The 10,002-nt window shown below is 33.5% G+C and overlaps 1 pseudogene; it reads right to left on the bottom strand.

Annotated features, from left to right (window-relative positions):
- Nucleotides 1–9,185: 9,185 nt before the first annotated feature.
- LOC106827605 (V-type proton ATPase subunit G 3-like) lies at nucleotides 9,186–9,646 on the bottom strand (annotated as a pseudogene).
- Nucleotides 9,647–10,002: the final 356 nt, after the last annotated feature.

Raw genomic sequence — 10,002 nt, 5'->3', positions numbered from 1 at the left:
GTTATACTCTGTATTTATTTGTTTAGCTATTTACTTTCTGTCACACGCATTATTAGAATATAAACTCTGATGGCAGGGATATCACAGGTTTACTTTCATATCTCTAGCACTTAAACAGTATCTGGCACATAATAGGTGCTCAATGAATACTTGCTAAATGAATGAAGGATTATGAAAGTAAAGGAAGGTGAAGTAATCATCTTGTGTCTCTGAGTGTAATTAGAATGCTCTCTTTTGTTTTATTTTGTTGTTGTTGTTGAGGAAGATTGGTCCTGTTCCAACATCTGTGCCAACCTTCTTCCACTTTGTGGGACACTGCCATGGCATTGCTTGATGAGTGGTGTGTAGGTCTGCATGCAGGATCTGAACCCACAAATCCCCAGGCTGCTGAAGCAGAGCGTGTGACCTTAACCACTACACTACTGGGCTGGCCCCCACCCACGATTTTTTAAAAACAGACAAACTCTCCATCAATATTAAAGTTGTATTTTATTATTTCTCTGTTTTGAAATCGATGTGAGGAAATAAACTTCATTTTCTTCTTTTCTAGGGATTGTGCTAGGTACAATGGAGTTTTGAAGTTATAGAGATAATCTAGGACACTTCGTTGAATTTGTGGCACATTGTTCATTTTTTACCAAAAATTAACTTAACTGAGAGCTGCATAACCCACAAGTGATGACACCCAACACACATGAATCTGATGGTCTGAACCAGTGACAATCCTGCCACAATTTTTTAATGTACATTACAATTTTATTTAGCTAAGGCTTATAGATATTGAGAATTCAATATAGCTTCTGTAGCAGTAAAATGAAAAGTAAAATAATCAGAGGCATATGGATTCCATTTTTTTATCGCTTAATATTTTTCATCCTTTATGAATTTGGATGCTGTGAGATCAGTTGACTAACCCAGCCTGATTTGTCTGGGATTTTTCCCAGTTTCAGCTCTCCAAGTCTCATGCCCAGAAAAACTTCTCAGTTCTGAGAAAACTGAGGTGATTGATCACCCTAATACTTTACTCTTGATAGATGAAAGCAACAACAAAATGGTTAGTTTTCAGGTAACATCAATTTGCTTGCCTTGCCTCTATGAGGGGACACTTTAATTTGGTAAGGCTTGACTTCTTGAACCCTCTTTATCGTCAAGCCCTCTAGGTCAAGAAATTATCTAATTCTTGGGTGCAGCTTCAAATATTAGTAATATGCTCTGCATGCAAACATTTATATTTTGTCTGTTGAAATATTCTATTTAATATCATAAAATGCTACCATAAAGAAGAGGGAAAAAAGTATATTTATCTAAATATTTATGATTACATGTGAAGAAATTAGAAACTTTCTCTCCAGCTAAGATGTAAAAAGGGGTTCTGAAAAGAGGATAATTAGACTCAAGCCAAACAATCACAGGCAGGACAGTCACCCTTCATCCCATTACTTCAGCAAAGTCTGTTAAGAACTGAAATTACCAGAATAGTTTCAGACTATTAAGTCCGCCTTGGTGACTGAAGTTCATTTTTACCTTGTATTTTACCATTTCTCTTTTTTATATTGGAAACTGATGTGAAGAGAAAAAATGAATCTAAATTACTTAAATTATAAAATTCGTTTAAAATATACATATATTTATAAGTATTTATATATACATATACTATTAATATTTTTACCCAACCCCAAACTTCATGGTATTTTTGTTTACCATATACGAATGCTGGTTTCTCTGAAATGATTGAATCACTATCTCTAGAGATCAACTTTTAACAAGCATCATGATTGGTCTATTCAAACATCAGTAACTACTTTCTGGTAATAAACAGCTTAGGCCTATATGCCATTACCCAAACGAGGTCAAGTGAACACAGCCTTCTTTTCTGTTCCCTCAGGAAAATATGCATCTTTCTTTTCCTCCCTCCAGACCTTTTCCATTTTCCCTTTCCATTCCTGGGATCCAAGCTCCACAGTCCTTATCATGTGTATCAAATTCTGCTGAATATATGCCAATACTTTAAATTAAATTTCATGATAAGGTTTTAGAAGAAAGATAAAATTAAAGAAGAAATAGATACCTTTTCCACTGCGGGGAAAATAGAATTGTTGATAAAACAATAATTCTAACTAATTGTTTCAAAATAAAAATTTTATGGATCTATAAGCCCAAATTATCAAGAATATTACTTTAAAAAATATGTTCATTGCTGCTCATAGCAGTTGCTAATCTTCAAAATATAATTACTATCATCCAGTCTAACATGTGCAGAAGTTGAAAATCATCACTCTTATCCTCCCAACAAGAAAAAAGTTAAACACAGTGAAAATCAGCACTTCTTTTTAGACACATCATAGAATTGAGGTCACAGGGCGAGCTTTTGCCATGAAAACTGGAAAGACAGATAGATACAGAGAATCACAACTTACCAGGAGTAGAAGTTGCTCAGAAGCAGAAGCCGTAGCTGCAGCTAATATCAGCAGAACCTTTTAACCTGTAATTGGCAAATCACAGGAGGCTCAGCATCACTAATTTAAGAGTTAAAAGTTCTGAAGGGACCCAGTCTTAAAGGGGCTACCACACACTTGTGTATTTTATCTCCAGGAGCCTTACCAGATTTATAATATGAAGGTTGGAGAAAAAATCCTAGAACATCCAGCAGGAGGAGGGGAAAAGTAACTATTTTGATATAGGCTCAGAGTTCTGTTTTTCTCAACAAGGTCTGTTCTCAAGAGAAACTGTTTTATCAGATACTAACCAACCTAGGGAAATAAAAGTACCCAAATCTATTTGGATAATAAACAGTAAAGGGCAAAGGACACCTCTAGCCTTTGACTTGGGAGAAGGCAAATACCCAACCCAGGCTCACTAAAAGACTTGGATTTAATTATAAGACTCTAGAACATTTCTCCTACCCTACTTCTTATTACCACATCAATAGGGCTTCTATATAATAGCAGAGTATTAGAGCTAAAAGAACTGCCAACTTCAGACCCTATTTAAGGAGTCTCTGGGAAAACCCAAAGACAAAAGTAAAAACAAAATGAGAATATTAGAGGAAATTTTAGCTTCTGACATCACAGCTACAGTAAACAGTAAACACACCCTAAATCTGAGTCAGAAAAACATAAATGTTTCATTAAGGCTTGTCTACCTTAGTTCTATTTGACCAATACATCATGTCTGGCTTTCAACAAAAATTAGATGGTGTGCTACAAGGAAGAAAACACGGTCTGAAGAGACAAAGCAAGCATCAAAACCAGACTCAGGGATGGCAAATATTTTACAATTATCAGGCTGGAAATTTAAAATAACCATGTTTAATATGCTAAGGCTCTAATGAAGATAGTGAACAACATGCAAAAACATATAGGTAATGCAATCAGAGAGATAAAAACTCTATAAAAGAATCAAAAGGAAACTCTGGGAAAAAAAAAGATGTAACAAGAAAGAAGAATATTTTTAATGGGTCCATCATTTTGGACATAAATAAGGAACGAATCTGTCAAGTTCAATATATGTCAGTAGAAACCCCAAAAACTGAAAAAAATTACATCAGACTTCTTTCTAGAACCCACACAAGCAAGAAGATAGTGGAGTGAAATATTTAAAGTACTGAAAGAGAAAAAAAAAAAGACACCAACTCAGAACTCTGTATCCAGAGAAATTATCTTTTAAAAGTGAAAGATAATTAAAGACTTTCTCAGACAAACAAAAAATTGAGGTAATCTGTTACCAGTAGATCTACTTGCAAGAAATGTTAGAAATGTTTCAGTGATAAGGAAAATGATATAGGTCATAAACTTGGATCTACATAAAGTAAGGAGGCGTATTAGAGAAAGAATAAATAAACGTTAAATAAAATATTTTATTTTTCTCATTCTTAATTCATATAACAGAAGAGTTTCTTCAAAATACTAATAGCAGAAATGTATTTAGTAAGTATAGCTTATGCGTAAGTGAAATGAATGACAGCAATGTTATAAGGGATGAGACAGAAGAATAAAGAATTCTCTGTTATAAGTTGTACTGCCTATAAAGAGGTATAGTATTATTTTAAAGAGAATTTTGATTAATTTTAAATGTATACTGCAATTTCTAGGACAACTATTGAAGATTTAAAAATAAAGAAGGTATAACCAATGTGCTAAGATAAGAGAGGAAATAGAATCGTATGAAATGTTCACTTAGAACCAGACAGGGCAGGAAAAAAAAGAAGGAAAAAGAAACAGAGAAGAAGAGCAAGGAATAGAAGACAATTGTAAATGTAGATATTAATCCAACAATATTATAATCACTTTAAATGTGAATGGTCTAAATACAACAAATGAAAAACAGAGACTGTGAGAATGGGTAAAAAATCAAAATCCAAATATATGTTGTCAACAAGAAAACCACTTTAAATATAAAGACACATATAGATTAAAAGTAAAGAGATGGATAAAGATGTGTTATGCTATCACTAAGCAAAAGACAGCTGGAGTCTCTATATTAATTTCAAACAAAGAAGACTTCAAGCCAAGGAAAATTATTGGCATAAAGTGGGACATTGCATAGCGAGTAAGGAGTCGATTATCCAAGAAGACACAACAATCCTTAATATGTATGTCCTAATAATAGAATGACAACATATATGAGGCAAAAACTGACAAAACTACAAGGAGAAATAGACAAATCCACTACTATAGTTGAAGACTTCAGCACTCTATTATGAGTAATTGACAGATCCAGCAGGCAGGAAATCATTAAGGCTATAGTTGAACTGAACAGCACTCTCAATGAACTGGACATAATTGACGTTTATAAAATACTCCATCCAACAATGCTAGAATACATATTATCCTCAAGCTCACATGAAACTTGTCAATATGGATCACATTTTTGGTTGTAAAACACATTTGAACAAATTTAAAAGAATAGACATCATACAGTGTATACTCTCAGAAACTAGAATATAACAGAAAGAGAGCTATAAAATCCCCAAACACTTGGCTATAAAACTATAACTTCTAAATTACACGAGTCAAGAAGAAAACTTAAAACAATTTAAAACTATTTTAAACAAAATGAAAATAAAACATCAAAATTTGTGGGATGCAGTAAAAGCAATGTTTAGAGGTAAATCTATAGCATCAAATATATATATTAAAAAAGAAGAAAAGTCTAATGTTAATAAACTAAGCTTCAACTTTGAGAATAAGATAAAAAAGAAGAGCAAGTTAAATCCACAGTAAGCCTAAGGAAAAAAAAGAAAATCCAAGAGCAGAAATCAATGAAATTGAAAACAAGTACACAGCAGAGAAAATCAATGAGACAGAATGCTGGTTCTTTGAAAAGATCAATAAAATTGGTTACTCCCTAGTGAGCCTACCCAAGAAAAAGGAGATAAGATACAAATTACTGATATCAGAAATGCAAGAGGGACCATCACTAGTAATACTATGGACATCGAAGGATAACAAAAAATACTATGAACAACTCTATGTCCACATATTAGATAACTTAGGTGAAATGTACCAATTCTTTGAAAGAAACAATCAACCAAAAATTTGTAAAAGAGAATAGATAATATGAATAGGCCAATATCTATTAAAGAAATTGAACCAATTGACAACCTTCCAAAATAAGAAAATAATGAGCCCAGACATTTTTATTGGTGAATTCTACCAAAAAGTTAAGGAACAAATGATACCAATTTTCTACAATTTGATCTGGGACATAGAGGAAACATTTCCTAATTCATTCTACGAGGTCAACATTGTCCTAATACCAAAGCGAGACTAACAAATTACAAAAAAGGAAGACTACAATATCTCTCATGAACATTGATGGAAAAATCCTCAACAGAATATTGGTGAATCAAATCCAACAGTGTATAAAAACATTATACACCACAATCAAGTGGAATTTATTCCAGGTATGTGAGGAAGGTTCATATTCAAAAAATCAATTAATGTAGTCCATCACATCAATTGGCTAAAGAAGAAATATGATATGATCATATAGATGTAGAAAAAGCATTTGAGAAAAAATCTAACATCTATTCATGGTAAAAACTCTCAGAAAGCTGAGTAGAGGGGAACTTCATTAACATGGACATTTCCAAAATCCTATAGCTGACGTTATACTTAATGGTGAGAAACTAGAAGCTTTCCCATTAAGATCAGGAACACAGCAAGGATGTTCTCTCTCACCACTCCGTTTCAACATTATACTAAAAGTCTGAGCTAATGCAATCATACAAGAAAGGAAAAGATTGGAACACAAATAGAGTTAACTTATCTATGACATAAGAGCAAAGGAAATCCAATGGAGAAAGGATAGTCTTTTCCACATATGGTGCTGAAACAACTCAATATCCAAATGCAAAAATATAAATGTAGACACAAACCATACACTTTTCATAAAAATTAACTCAAAATAGATCATAGACAAATTTAAGTGGAAAACTATAAACTTCTAAAAGATAAGATATGGAGAACATAATGGAGAAAATCTATATGACCTTGTTCTGGCAATGAATTTTTAGATACAACACATAAGCATAATTCATGAAAGGAAAAATTGCTATGTTGGATTTTATTAAAATAAAAAACTTCTGCTCTGTAAAAGACACTGTTAAGAGAATTAAAAGATAAGCCATTATTGGGAGAAAACATTTACAAAACACATATCTGATAAAGTACTTGTATCCAAAATATACAAAAATTGTTAAAACTCCACAAGAAGAAAACAAACAAACAAAAAAGATTAAAAAAAGGGCTTAAATCCCAATAGACACCTCACCAGAGAAAATGTGCAGATAGAAAATAAGGATAGGAAAAGATGCTGACCATCATATGTCAATAGGAAACTGTAAAATAAAACAGCAGGGAGATACTACGAGGAATCTATTAGAATGGCTAAAAGCCCAAACACCTGACAGCCCCTAATGCTGGCCAGGATGGGGAGCAACAGCAACTCGCATTCATTGCTGGTGGGAATGCACAAAGGTATAACCACTTTGGATGGTCTGTTCGAGGGTCTGTTATAGAGCTAAACATAATTTTACCACACAATCCAGAAATCAGTCTCCTGGTATTTACTCAAATGAGTTGAAACATATCATCGCAAGATCCTGCACACAAATATTTAAGCACCTTTACCTATAATTACCAAAAATCAGAAATAATCAAGATATCTTTTAATAGGTAAATGAGTAAACAAAGTATATACTTTCATACAATTAAATAATATTCAGTTGTAAAAAGAAATGAGCTATCAAGTCACAAAATACACAGAGGAACCCTACATACGTACTGCTAAGTGAAAGAAGGCAGTCTGAAAAAGCTATATACTATACAATTCCAACTATATGACATTCTGAGAAAGACATAGCCATAGAGAAAGCAAAAACTATCAGTGGTTGCCACGGGTTCAGTGGCAAAAGTAAAAGATGGATGGGGGAACACAGCGGCTTTTTAGGACAGTGGAACTATTTGGTATGATACTGTAATGTTGCATGATACTGTAATGGTGCATACATGGCATCATGCATTTGGCAAAAGCATATAATTTTACAACACACAGAATGAACTATAAGGTAAACGATAGACTTTAGTCAATAATAATGTATCAGTATTGGTTCATCAATTGCAGCAAATGTACCACATCAAAGCAAGATGTTAATAACAGAGGAAATTGGGCATGGAGAAGAGGGAATCTATGGGAACTCTTTACTCTCTCTACTCGATATTTGGTATAGATAAAACTGCTCCACAAAGTTAAATCTACTAATTGAAAATAATGTTTCAATATGCTAATATTTATACTTGTAACGTAAAAACAAGCAATTATTAACACATGGACTTGTGACCATGGTGTTTGTCATCACGGCCATTCATTAAATGCTAAATTGTTGCAGAACCTTGCAATTTGAAACTCAGAAACTGTTACCAGTGATCATTACTCTTAAGATAAACTATTTACTATGATTTTTATTCATTTCTCAATTTTCCTACCATTTTCTTTTTTTTGGCTTATAAATAATAGACATTTATTTTTCACAGTCCTGGAGGCTGGAAGTCTGAGATGAGGGTACCATCGTGGTCAGGTTCTGGTGAAGACTCTCTTCCAGGTTGTAGACAGCCAACTTCTTGTATCCTCATCTGACAGAAAGAGGGCTAGCTAGCTCTCTGGCCTCTTTTTATGAAGACACTAATCCCATTCACAAGGGCTCCACACTGGTGACTTAATTACCTCCCAAAGGCCCCACCCCCAAACACTGTGACCTTGGGGATTAGATTTCAACATACGAATTTTGATGGAGACACAAACATTCAGTTCATAACACATACTAACCTACTATATCTCATGCGAGTTTTTTCTTTTTTTTAAGCCTAAACATCTATGCTAGCAGCTCAATTAATTATCATTTACTTTTTTCTTTTAAAAAACCATACTTGAAAGAGAAGAATATCTGGTTCATTGAGTTTAGGCAGAGATGATGGTTATGTAACCCATTGCTCTTTTTCTATCTATCTCTCTAGCCATCCATTCATCCATCTGTCATCTATTTATATATCCATCCATCCATCCATCCATGTATCATCTATCTATCTATCCATCCATGTATCTATCTATCCATCCTTCCATTCATTTATCTATGTGTCATCCATCCATCTATCTATTTATCTTTCTATCTATATATCCATCCATCCATCCATCTATGTATCATCTATTTATCTATCTATCTCATCTGTCTTTCTATCTATGAAGTTCTTAGTATTCTTCTTTGAACTAATGGTAACATCTTACTGATTTTCTAAATAAAACCCTTGACATGTATACATTTTATATCTGCATAAGAGTCATGATTATATCCTCTTTAATAATGATCTTTTAACAACTGCAACTAAGAACACATTTTAAATTGATAAAAAGGAGAAGAAATTGAAAAAAAACCCTCATACGCACTGAAAAATGGCCAGGTCCATGTATTTCTGTTATATGCCCAAAAGTAATTGCTCCAAGTTAAAAGACAAGATCATACCTGTTACCAGGAAAGCTGTAACAACTTTTTGTTTGTTTGCTTTTAAATTCAGTACTCATGTATGACTTATGTCACATTAAAATCTGCAGATGTCTCATAAATTTCAGATTTGCATGTCAAATTTCTTGATATAAACATGAAGCCATCAGCAACCAGGTGGCACGCACGCACCATTTATTGGACAATAGGGTGCGCATTTAGTTGGTGATTCTGTAGTTCATGTGGATTTCTGGTTTCACGTCACAGACAACACTCAAGAGCTGGTTCATCACGTTCTCCATGTACTTGCTGTAACTTCCATTCAGTTCTTTTATCTGCCCTTGTGTTTGTTCTTCTATTTCTTCTGAGAGACTACTCTGAGATCCCATTATCTTAGATTGTTTTAGTCGAAATTCCTTATCTCTCTGCATTCTGTACTGGTAGATTTCTGCCATCGCTTCTTCCTTAGCTTGCTTCAATCTCTTCCCTTTTCCAGTAAGTAGATTCAATCTGGAAGTTGTCTATCTCAACCATTTCACAATATCGAGAAACTGAGGCGCAGTGACTCTTCTTGGCTTCCTCTAGCTTGTCCTTGGCCCTTTTTTCTGCCTGAAGGAGCTGTTAGATCCCCTGAGACTGGCTGGTCATGGCAGCCTGCTTCAAGTCGGGTAGCTTCTCCCTACCATTTTCTTTTATTGGCCACAATGAGAAAGAGAATAAGATACAGTTATCTCTAACTTTAGTCCAAATCTAAATTTTAAAATCAAAAGCATTCCAAACTTAGAAGCAGGATATTTCATAGAAGCAGTGATGTTTTATTTTCCAGCAGGCTAATTGAAAAGTAAAATATTTATAGAATAATTCAAGCCCACAATATTTCATTAGTTTTATTTTGGATTTATTTTTTCTTATTCTGAATTCAATAATAATATCAAGTATCCTAAAAAATGATTGAGGCATATTATAAATTCGTATTGTGTTTGTTACAAGAATATTTTATTTAA

This window comes from Equus asinus, chromosome 11 (assembly GCF_041296235.1).
Source record: "Equus asinus isolate D_3611 breed Donkey chromosome 11, EquAss-T2T_v2, whole genome shotgun sequence".
Taxonomy (NCBI): Eukaryota; Metazoa; Chordata; class Mammalia; order Perissodactyla; family Equidae; genus Equus; species Equus asinus.
The sequence above is the reverse complement of the archived record's forward strand: the minus strand, read 5'-3'. Positions and strand labels throughout refer to the sequence as shown.